The sequence below is a fragment of the Corvus moneduloides genome, chromosome 3 (genome assembly GCF_009650955.1).
Source record: "Corvus moneduloides isolate bCorMon1 chromosome 3, bCorMon1.pri, whole genome shotgun sequence".
Taxonomy (NCBI): domain Eukaryota; kingdom Metazoa; phylum Chordata; class Aves; order Passeriformes; family Corvidae; genus Corvus; species Corvus moneduloides.
Genome location: NC_045478.1, coordinates 105,548,236 through 105,560,811, shown reverse-complemented (window position 1 = coordinate 105,560,811; position 12,576 = coordinate 105,548,236). Strand labels below are relative to the sequence as shown.

Genomic DNA, 12,576 nt, shown 5'->3' with positions numbered 1-12,576 from the left:
TGCTTATAATGGTTCTGTATTGACTCCATATTTCAAAAGGTGAGGCTATTATACTTATGCCACCTAGGATTCTTAGTAGGCACTTAAAGGATGTTTTCACTAGCCTGTAGTAGCCTCTATATATTTAACAATACACTCAGAGGATTTCATCTTGAAGTTTTCAAAATTGTTTTACGATTTTACCTCTATCCAAATATACAATTTGAAATTTAAAATTTTGTGTCCCATCAGTATATTTGTTTCACTGCCTGAAATAAATTAAAAACCTAAGTCCCAGCCTATGTTGTTGGAAGAAAAATTGGAGGTCGGATAATGTTAGGCAGCCAGAGCTACCAAATGATTGAAGAGTGGTAGGTAACAGCTCCAGTCTGTGGCAGGTGACTGTGTTCTACAGCTTGAACAACAGAAATCTCTCTGCCTGTACTAAGGAAAATAGCTACTAATCATATATTAAGGTTACAGCCATGGGATATGCGTATATAGTCTCTTGCACTTGTCTGGCAGTCACAATACACTATTTATCCGCAGGGAATTTTTGTAGCAGTCTTACAACTGTGAAGAAATTTATAAGGTCTTCCTTTCACTCAGCATGTTCTCATCAGAGAAGTAGATAACAGAATAACTTGGGACTGAAATTTAGTCTAATATTTCAAAGCCCTTGAGACTCTGATTAGACCATTGCTCTGTCTGCAGATAATCTCCCACTAAACTAAATGGATGGTGCTTTGTTTTGTCCACATAAAAATAGCACTAAGACTTTGTATCTGGAAAAAGCAAAGTCTGAGCTCCCTGATGTGCATGCAAGGAAAAAAAAATCTTATTTAACTAGCAAAAGAATGAGATAGGGATGAAAAATGCAGATGTTAAAGCAGACTGAAAATTGATTGGCACAAAAATTTTCCTCTAGTTGTAGATATTCTGGGTAGACTGCACTCACTGGGCAGATGACTAATGACATGCTTCTCACTCTGGAGTCTTTAGGCCAAATGCAGCTCTCAGTTACCCAAATTTAAATCTCAAGTAAATCTGCTGATGTTACCGTAGAGTTGTGTCAGCTTCCCTGAGAGCAGAGTAGGATGCCTTGTTTATAAAATTAAGCTCTGAAAGGTACATCTGTGTGTGCATTTTGATTTGCAAATAAAATAATTTTATGGAGCTAAATTTATGCAAATACTTGGAATCTAAATCCAAAGGAGACCTTTAGTCTTGTGTTAATCAAAAAATATGTACCATTTTACAAGAAGGTACTCAAAAATATGATATGGAATACAATTAAAAGGAATAAATTCACAGAGGTTTCATATTTTACCAAGTCTTTGTTCCCTGCATGTGTATAACTGACTGCTCCCCTAGGAGAAAAGAATATACATGCTCCAGTCCTTGTATTTGTCTACCTAAAAATATCAATACATTTCTCCTCACAACAGCTGAGGGAAGAACACAGACAGCATTACCACTCAATCTTTAATCAAGCACAGAGTCAGGAGAAATCATTAGACTTCCCAAAGGCCAGCCTGGGAATGCAACATGTAAATAAGGAGAGAAATGCAGTGTTCTGCACCAACCCTCTAGTAGCATTAGATCCCTTCATAGGGGATGGAACATTGTGCAAGGGTAGGGATTGGGAAAAGATGTCTATGCTAACTCCCAGATCAACACATACAAAATGAAGTCAGAGGAACTGTTGTCTTAAGCATTTAGGCATTTATTTACATTTTTGGGTACACTATACCTGAGTGCATGCAGCTTACAGTTTGTTTCCACTCACTGGAGGCAGAACAATTTATAAAGGACCGCTGCTTCTTTTCCCCTGCATGGAAAAATTCAACACTGCAGGTGAGGCGTTCGGGGAGTGCATTCCAGAATATAAAAATCACATCGGTCTTTCAATATGAGGATCACCTGCAGGCTTTCACACAATTCTTTATGCTTACAACAACTCTGTTTAAAAGAAAACTTAAGGGATGGCTGGTGATGAAGGAATTCGTTTTTAAAGCAGGCATTCGGAAAAAGCAGTGAAGGAAGAAACACCATTCATTTTTCTCAAAGAAACAAGACATCAATTCCACAATGAATATATCTATAAATTATCATTTCTTAACTTCAAAAAATAAGTTTTTCTAGCCTGCTTTGGCAACCCTGTAGTAATTCTCCTGCAGGTTGCAGAATCATGTTCTTGATGGTAGGAGCTAGCCTATCATCAAGAACTTGCTTCCCAAGAAGCCTGCTTTGCTGACATGTTTTTGGGATAAGGCAGGTAACACAAGCTCCATGTATTTTCTGGGGGTGCAAACACTCATGCCACTTAGCTCTGAAGAATCTCTGCTTGGTTTAAATTAGAGTCCTCTGGAGTTTAGCACAGTGGATGAGTCTACTGACTCACACCCAGCTCTTACAGCTTCAATGACACTGGCCAGAGCAAGGAGAAAATTGCCAAAATCACTTCAAACCAGCTGGCAGACAGCCACTACTACATGAACTAGAGCAACCCTCAAATTGAAGCGCTGCTCGCCAAATTGATTTTGATAGGGCAGAGAATACAGGAACAGTTTAGGCTGACTGCAGGCACTGGGTAACCATAGATTCACCAGCAGCACCATGCAGAGATCAGGAACTGGAGCAGCTGCACCCAGAGTGGGGCTCATCAGGACAGACAACTTTTCACCACACCATGAAAGGCACAACCATGCTCCCCTATCAGGTAAAAGCTGGTCCCATCATCCGAAAACCTACCAGTTTTTCTGAGACATTTTATCAACCTTTCTTCAAAAACACTGAGGCAGCCTAAAAACACCCCACAGATTTGAATGTCGCTGCCAGTGGTTTAGTCTAGCACTGTCTCCTCACTCTCAGCTTCCAACCAGCTTTAGAGACTGACATTTGTGCACCTGAGGATGTGTGAGCTGACACTATGTACTTTTTCAGGTGGTTCCATCTCCTCCTGGGTTTAATAACAAAAATATTTTTAAGCTGCACTGTCCTCAAAGCCCATCAATGTAGATCACATGAGTGATTCTTTAATTTTATGTACCAAATACCCACATGACTGGGTGTCTGCTACACTGCCCAATATTTTTCGTTCATTTAAAACATGAATTTTCATAGGGAAATGCATAATGTGATCAAGATTTTTCTAACATATAAATGAACAGCAGTCAGACTGGAAGCTGCTCTTCATATACTGAATAACAAATACAATCCTTCCACACCTCCTTGCAGCGTTCCCCCATTTCCCACTCAGCCTCTTTCCTCACACCACCATTCTGCTCTGAACACTGCCAAGTGGAACACATATCAGGAAAGTCAGGAATTTTTTCTTTGCCTGAGAAAACATGAACCCATGGGCTATGGATATAAAGAAAGGAAGGAACAGATGCCTACTTAAACTGAAATACACAGGGAAAACACGATTTCATAGTTCACAGTCTCACTCAGTGCAGTCGACCCCTGATCTCCCCATTTCCACAATGCAAATCATCCCCCCAGTGTAGCTATGCAAGGATACAACAAACAGTGCCTCTGTAATGGTAGGCTGTCATCATTCCAGGGAAATTGTTCAGCGAGACTTTTTACTTCAGGATTGGAAAGGTAAAATCCGTAACAGCAGCACAAAACCCCAACCACAAACCATGCCCCTTCACAAAAAGACCCCATGACCCAGGGAACTACTGTTTTCCTTCAAAAGGGAGTAAAAGCCCTTTCTAGTTCTGAACATGACAGGATTTTTCATTTTCCAATGACTATGCAAGAAGTAATTAAGTCATCTTTACAGAATGCTTTTGAAGAAAAACTATACAAATAGTTTCTCAATCCTGTTTCTCAGTGAAGAATCACACAGCATATTCAGGCAAAAGAAGGTTTTTGGGCTTCAGCTCAGTGCTTCTCCTTCAGCACAGTGCTGTCTTTACAGAGAATTGATCAGCTGAAAACAAGTGCAATGCAATACCCTTGATATTTATAGAGTACAAAAGGTGGAACCTCTGATCCTCAGACTGTGAAGCCTGCTTTGTGCAGACACTCCAGAGCAGAAGATAGTTTCGCCACATCACTGCACCGTGAAAGAACCAGACGTGTTTGTGGCAAGCAGTTTATACGGATATCAGGCTCCCAGGTGCTTCCCAGTATTTTTACAGCTTACATCACCAAGTTGTGGCATGGCAAACTTGCTTCAAAGGGTTTCTGTGGCCGCCCCTGCTCAGCCTGCCGCGCTGTTGTGTTAGGAGTCAGCTAGATGGTGCTCATGGGGTGGCAGCCGATGTGCAAAGTTAGCTCTGGGATTTCGCTCCGGGCCTCTTCCCCCGCCTCTGGCATCCCACACAATCTAAGCCCGCTGCCAAAAATGAAAAAGCAGCACCGGGAGGAACGGGATGAAGGAGGGAGGTGAGAGTAAACTGCATCTCGGATACCGTATGAGCACGGATCCATACAGAACTGCGCTGGCTTTCGAGGGCTGGGATGCAGGGATGAAACAGGCTGGGTTTGTGTATATGAGCCAGCTCATTTACTCCTACCTGGCAGCCTGAAAAGAGCACAGCACTGACAATTTGGGAATGAACCACGTTGTTGGAGAGATGTGACAATTTGGAAGTTGTTTTTCCTCTGACAAATAGCAATCCTAGCTGTAAGATTCACTGTGGTCAGATGGAGTGTGTCTTTATGGATGTTTGAAGTTAGAATTAATTAGTAGCTTTTAGCAGTCTGTGAAGTTGCCTAGTTTTGCTGGATTAATTGCATATTGCAGATAGTGATGTAAAGACACACTGTGCTAACTCCCAGTAAATATGAAAAACTCTAAGCGCACGGGAATGGTTTGGCGTGGACATATTGTTCAGATGCATTGAGTGGCAGAATACTTATAAATGGTTAAATCTGAAGATTCTACTTGGTCCCTTGGGCTGAAAGTTTGTATGAAAATTTCATTTCAAAATGACAAGCCTGTATATGCACAGGAATGGTTTTCTAAATAAAACCCTAGATCATTTTTTATTCATCTTACGTCTAAAATGCCCAGAGGCATAGATCCGTAAAAATTTTAAACTTTAAACAAAAACTCCTTTTGAGTTGCAGGAAAACAAAACATTCTGAAAGCAACAGTTTATATTATTTATTGTGATGTTTACTTAGCAAGAGAAGCTGATGAGTTAATTCTCAGTGGAAGTGCTGAATTACTTTAGGAACAGAAGCCCAGTTAATTAAGGATCATTTCCTATTGATTTCACAGTACTACAGTCCAGACTCAGAGTACCTGCTATGCTCCTATACAAGATAAACATAATAAATAATAATATACTTACACTAGTTACTGCTGTCCTGATGACTTGTAATTCTCAGGGAGGAAACACTTCTAAGATTTTTATGTGAACATAATAAAAGCCAGAATGTCTCTTGAAAGAAAGAGAACAGGAAAACACAGAAGAGGCACTGTATAAACTCCAGATAAAAGACAATAGTCAAATGAAGAGACAGGTTTAAAAAGCAGACAAAAGTGGAAATATATACATTTGTACTGGAAATATCAATAGGAAAATGTAAAATTTAATACCTAAAGCTGGGAATTTTTACTTTATAGAGTGCAAAACCTAAATGCATTTGGCATACCTCTCTCCACTCCCTGACTGCTTCCTGCCCCGAAGCCCACACAGCACTGTGGCTAGACCTTAAGCCCAGATTCACCTCACAACTTCATTATGAGCAGAAATCAAGCCCTGGAAACGTCATTATTTAACCACTATGATCAGCCTGCTGCATGACTGTGAAGAACCAGGGCACATATTTTCTCTCTAGGTGTGTGTCCTTGTTCCAGGAAAGACAGAGTTAACTTTTGCAGCAGTCAGAAAGGGCATGGCCAGGACCCTGGGGTTATCCCCTGGTCTTGTAGTGCCAGATTCCTGTGGTAAGCAATCACCTGTGGATGGTTTGCCTCTCTGGTACACTCTGTTATTTGTATTGTTGTTGTTGCTACTGCTTGCTTTCTTATCTCATTGCTGTTTCCAGTGAAATTTTCTTATCTCATGATCTTTACCTTTTCATAGCCCCAATTCTCCTGTCCATCCTGTCTCAGGGGAAGGTGGGGTGGAAGTGAGTGGGCAGCATGAGGTCTGGGGCGTTTCAGTGGGAACACTAAATTGGGAAATAGCATTCCTAAACCATGACAGTGAGCTTATCCATCCTGGAGACCAGCTGGAGCCCCACACAGCCCCACTGTCAAAGCCTTTCCACACAGAGCAAAACAGTGAGTTCCATCATCCTGACTCTTATGTGAACACAACAAAATTTGGGGTAGTTTTGGCTCAGTTCACGGGCAAGTTGCACTGCACTGTTGGAATGGACAGATGTGTTGGATTCACTTTGGATAATTTAGCAACCATTAAATGCATTACCAGGATCCTCTATGAAGAAATTCAGGAAGTTCAGCATTCCCTTGTACAACCACATGTATTTGCAAACAGATTACATATAATGGTGTTGTTTGAGGGACAACTACAGAAGCAAGTTATCTGGCTACAATTTTCAGACCTGCTTTTGTTGAGTCTGACACCTGGAGCTGTGCTACTTCTGATTCCTCTTAAAGCTAAACTTTGTCTCATTCTGCTACCTCTCTCCACTCCCTGACTGCTTCCTGCACTGAAGCCCACACAGCAGTATCCAGTGACCCAGCTTTTGTGTTTGTACCCAGTCACTAAAGAGACCACTGGGCCATAAAGATTCAATTTTTGCTGGAGGTTGTCAGGCTAACTACTAATTACTGTCTTGTACAGCAACTTCTCTTTCAGCTCTCACTGCCTACACCGCCTCACTTTTTTTTTCACTTAGCCTAAAGAAATGACAAGAAGCCCACCCATGAAGTTCAGCCATATTCACACCTCCTGATGTCCATCAATACTGCACAGAACAGCAACGACACAGGAAATACAATACTCACATTTACTTAGACAGTAAGATGGAACAGGTAACTTGAGCTGAGGCCCTTGCAAGTCATGAAAAATAATGCATAAAGGTATCAACTTATTTTAAAAGATCTCTAAGCATCTTTATTAGCTAAAGAAGAAGGTGAAATCCTACCTTGCAGTTATGGCAAGGATAAAAGGAAGCTGGGAGCAGTGCTGTAGCCAGCATGCACACAGAGCAGGAGGAGCACACAGTGCCTAAAACCAGCGCACTGACTCACCAGGAGAGCATCCTCCAAGACCTGAGGTCAGGCTTCTCAAGAAGCAGCAGATAAATCAGCAAAGATCCTAGATCTTCATGGCCAGGCATCTGTACTCCCAGACAGGGCTGCAGGGAGTGGGGCTGGCAGCAACAGCGTTCTTTGAAAGCCTTTAGGAAACTGGAAAAGAAGGGGAGAAAAAGGACGGTCTCAGAGCCTTTGACTTTTGCCCATTAAGCTCAGCTTCTCTGAGCTTAGACTCAGCAGGAGGACATGAGTAAACCACAGAAAATGGCCTTTACCTTTCTTCTGCTGCTTACATTTTGGGTTTGCTTAGACAGAGGATGGACTTGAATGAGTGAGGCCATTTTTTGGCCTCAGGAACAAAAGGAATCAAGGAAATGATCAAATCCAGTTAAAAAAAAAAAAAAAAGAAAAAAAAGCATTTTAAAATTTTAACCAATTATTTAAAATTAGACATTATGTGAAAATAATTATTCCAGATCTGAGAGCATGTGTACTAAATGTGAACATGAGATAGAAGGGGCTGGGTTTTCCAGTCTGGAGAAGCGAAGGCTGAAGGGAGCCAATCTTTGTCTTCAGCTACCTTTGGGGGTTGAAGATAAGGGAGCCAGACGTCTCTGCATCTCACACTGAAAAATGAGACATAATGACTGCAGTGGAGCAAGGGCAGCTAAAAGTGGATGCAAAGATGATGTTCTTCACCATGAAGCTGATCCACCACTGAAGCAAGTGCCTTGAGAGGCTGGAGGAGCTCTGTCCTTGGAGATTTTCAAAAGGCTTAACCTTTACTACAGTGTGGCTCGTAAGTCACCATAAAAAATTGATGTGGAGACAATTTAGGGAGGAAGGCTGTAGACACGTGTCCTGTTTCTGCTGCCACTGAGGTGTTTGACCCCTATCCTTCCCTGCTGATTTTTACCGCACTTGAGGGGGCCATGGATGCATCAGTGCAACTGCAAATGCAGACACTCCTCAATCCAGTTACATAAATTAAATGCTTTGTATGTTTCAGCCTATTTTGGGAGAAAGGGTGACACAAAGCTGGGCAAAGTACATTTCAAATGCCCTGGTTAGGAGGGCATAGTGTGCCTGACCTCCAGGTCATACACACAGGTCTAGGACCAACTTGATTCAGGGAGACAGACCGCTGCAATTTATCTTGTGTTGTTCTTTCCTACTAGCAATAAATAAAAGCCCAAAAAGATATAATTTTGGATGGACACAGCAGGAGCTCACTTCACTCAAAGCAAGACTGGAACCTTACCTGCTGACACACAATTATTGAACTCACTTCATGCCCCCATGCACCAGCTGCACAGCACAGAGGGAGCACAGCATCGACATGAAAAAGCCCTGATATGCAGGTGGCTGTGCCTGGAACAAGGGATGGGATCCAGGGGTAAGTGTCAGTGCAGGAGGTGAAGTGTGCACAGCGAGTGCTGACTGCCTGCTGGGTTGGCACACCTGCAACAAAATCCATGGCAGTACCCTCCCTTCCATCCAACTCAGTCTGGAGTGTTTGCAAACAGAAACATCATGGGTGTAAAGTCCAGGTCAGGAAGGCAAGTAAAAGGGGGAAAAGGGGAAAAAAAATAGAAAAAGTCAGCTTCTGTGCAGTGTAAATCTTAGTGATGATATTTTTATTACTATTAATTTGTTAACCCTGTTAGTAGACAAGGTAAACAAATGCAACAATCACAAGTATATAAACTCAATGCATAAACAGCATTACTCAAGGTTGCTTAATAATTCATTTTAGTCAGTTTCAGAGCAACTTCCTACAGAAATAAATAACAAAAGACCATGAAAGAAACCCAAAACTGAAAACACCACTGTGTGTGCTGTGAACTCTTGTTCCTGTGGAGACTTTAATGTTTTGGAACATGATATGCAGCAGAAACAGTAAATTATAAGGTTTTCCATAGTTTTGTTTTGTTTTACATGTGTTTCTGTCCAACTGAATTTTTGTCAAAGCAAGTCTCAAGTCTTCGTGAGCGAAAAATCCTCTCGGTAGCAAAAAGAGGACAATGTGACTGCAGAAAAGTTGGCATGTGCAGGGTAGACTGTAGCCAGGACACATCCAATCTGCTGGGCATTCATGCCTGCTGAGATTGGACACTGGAATGGGCACTTCAGAGCCTGGGCATGGGAAACCCCTCTGCAAACTCCAGCTGCACTTCACCAATCTGTGGGCAAAGCCAGTACATTCACACAAGAGCTTGCTCACCTCAGACCTCGCCTGTGATGCCACTGGCTGTACAAATGCCCTCAGCCTCCGTATTCATTTTCCTTTTCAAATTCATACAATTGTTCATGTCCTGGAAGATAAGGTAAGGACACAAGTAAGGAAAGTCTGATGTCTTTTTCTTGAACACTCACCACAACCACACCTTTCATTCTCACAGCAAATCACGTTCTAGCCAGGGTTTGTAATTTTCAATGAAAAAAGACGCAAATTTTCAATCATCTAATATTGTTTCAACCTTTCCAACAGTACCTTCTGAGTGCAAAGTAGCTGTACAGTATCACATAATTTATGTGGTACTGTATTATATCCAGTGGTGTTTGTTCAGAAAAAGCATAATTACTACCCAAAGACAAGGGGAAATAAATAAGAAATGAAAACTAATAATAGGGTGAGGTGTTGGTTTTCTTACCCCTCAGAGTTCAATTTAGGCACAGTAGATATTGATTTAATTTCACAGCACAGGCCCACATTGATAAAGAATAATATACACTTAACAAGGGAAATTATGGAAAAATAAGGAAGTGGTTTTCTTAAACTACTTTTATTTTGTTACTATATCATTCCTCACATTGATCCTTCATTTATTAACAAATAGTAAAACATATTTTTATAAGAGGAAGGAAAAGAAAAAATTGGAAATTTTAACACTGTGGATAGCTGAAGAGTTTCTTGTGAAACTTCACAAGAAAACTATCCAAGTAATCCTTTCTCTTAGGAGTTCTTGCTTTCCATGGAAGAGAGTGGATATTTTTCTAAACTGAAAAATATAAAAGTTGAGAGATGAAAAAAAAAAAGATTTTGCAAAAAAAAGGATTTTTGAAACGTAAGTTATTGCAATACCTCTTAGAAGTTGTATTTCAGATAGTTCATATTTCTTTTCTATGCCCCTGCAGTGAGGTTCCCAGTGGAATACTACATCCCATCATTTATGGGAGTCTGTGGTAGCTCCCTGGCAAGAACTCCAGGCAAAAAGAGTCTTGTGGTTCAAGGGAAAATAATGAACCACACATCAGAGCTATAACACTGTAAGATACTACAGAAAGCTTTCAAGGCTCAAATTTTGCTTAATTCTACTTTATTTTTTTTTCTTTAATAAAAGAGACCAATGGCAAAAAGAATCATTTTCTTACTGCAGGAGGTGTATTGAGCCTGAGTCAGTCCCAGTCATTTTTTTTTCTATTTCTTTGGTAGTGTGCAGCCTTGCAGCACAGGTGGGAGCTAGGATCTGTACCTGGAAAACACACAGAAATTCACAAGCCAAAAGCCTGCCACAGAGCAGTCCCCCATTCAGTCTGCCACGGATCAGCAGCTCCCAATGTTTGCCTGCCTGCCCAGCAGTGACTGCTCCAGTACCACTCCAGCAGGGAGGTGAACCACTGAGGCAGGAGAAGCACTGCAGCAGTAGGATTGCCTTCCTGGCACCCACACAGGCCGCTGGCTTTGGCTCAGATCCTAAAGGTTTACGTCAACATCAATTTCCAGATTTTGAAAGATGTGTTCTTTCAAGCACAGGTGCAAATAAAAGGCCTTTTAGAAGCCACTACCATGCCTCAACGTAGAAAAATTTTTATTAGCTTTAGAAAGCGAATAAGTTTAATTTAAGGCATGGCCCAGGTTTTGCAGTTTTTATTTAAATTGTCCATAGACCCTCTCCCTAGAAGAGGAAGGACCAATGACCCCACGGCATTTTCTACAAAACACTTCAAGCCTGATTTGGAAACTGTCGAAAGTCTGGCACTCCAAGTAAACACTGCCATATTTTTGGAATCTTTTCCCATCCAAATTCAGTAGTACAGCATGAACTTCCCTCAAATAACAACACAGCTCCCCCGGGGTGTAGATAATACACATAATCACCACAGTCTCTGCCTATTCAAGTTAACACTTCTTAACAACAGATGTAATCTTCAGTGAGACCCAGCTTTTACACATTGCTGCTAATATGAATCACGCTTAACTTGTCCAAGTATCTCTTCTAAAAAGCTTATGTTTTCCCTAGAGGTATTTAAATTAGGAATCTTTAACTGCTAATTGAATATGAACTTGTATAACCGAGCAGGTCATCCTCACTTCTGAAACAGAGGATGAAGGACTGCACTTAGTCCAGACTAAGTGAGGTGAACACATCTGATGAATAAAACCTTCATGATACAGTAAAGGTTTGAGGGGCACTGTTGCAACAGGTCTTAGGGTGAAGAGCACCAGATGATGCTATCAAATCTTTCCCAACAGCTCAAGGTCAATGCCACAGAACGAGTTCTGTCACTGCATTCATTTTCATTGTTCAGGTGTCTAGCAAATTAGGAAGGACTTCAGTTCAAGAGTGTTTTTTAAATTCACTAAGTGTATGCTACATTCAAATACCATTAAGACAGTAAAATGATCTGACAAAAGACAGGGATTTTTATATTGCCTGTTGCAAAAGCTTTCAGAGAAAAGCAAAGCAGGCTCCTTGCTTTTAGTGCACCAGATCACTGTCACATGTCAGTACAGGTATTGAATTTGGTCTAGTATTTTAAAAGTCTTGCAAAGCAGCAGACCTTTACATCTTCTAAGGATTTTGCAAACAGTTCAAAATTGTACTTCAGTATTTTTATACAATGATAATGGTTCAATAAGTAATTTAACACTTGTTATTGCTTTCTATTTTGGTGTAGTAATTTACAAATATATATTTAACCAGACATAATGCTGTCAGAGAATTACTTAATCAGCATATGAACGTACATTGAAGCAAAAGCTGGGAGTACATTTATCCAGTTAGGTATGAATATTGCTAAAATGGCTCAAATAGAGTGAGGGGAAATGGGACAGCAAGGAAGAGAAATCAAACCATCACTGACCCTATAAATGCAGAAAAAGGACAGATAACAAGCACGATATTAACTTAAAACTCATAATGTTCTATTTTTCTCTGTATGTTAAGTGATAGCTTTGCTGCAAAAAGCAAGCTTCTCTTCTTTGAACACAGAGATAATGGAGTGCACACTGGGGAATACTGGGGGTATGCTTACAGCACAGTATTCATTCCATTTCCATCCAATTCAATCTAAATCCCACCCCGTTGCCCATCACCACCGGTTTTCCTTAAAACAGAAACTTGATTTTTTTCAGCTATGTCGATACATTTCAGTTTTACGTTTCTATAACGCAGTAT

The 12,576-nt window shown here is 40.9% G+C and overlaps 1 long non-coding RNA gene across 2 annotated transcripts; it reads right to left on the bottom strand.

Annotated features, from left to right (window-relative positions):
• Positions 1-1,696: 1,696 nt before the first annotated feature.
• On the bottom strand, positions 1,697-10,851 carry LOC116441364. 2 transcript variants are annotated; one of them, XR_004239045.1, is made up of 6 exons: positions 10,550-10,851; positions 9,399-9,489; positions 7,169-7,327; positions 5,295-5,384; positions 3,506-3,572; positions 1,697-1,968 (listed from the first exon to the last, which is right to left on the bottom strand). It is a non-coding gene; the product is annotated as an uncharacterized LOC116441364 (long non-coding RNA). The 2 variants fall into 2 exon arrangements; XR_004239044.1 differs by having other exon boundaries at positions 1,697-3,572.
• Between the last annotated feature and the right edge of the window lie 1,725 nt (positions 10,852-12,576).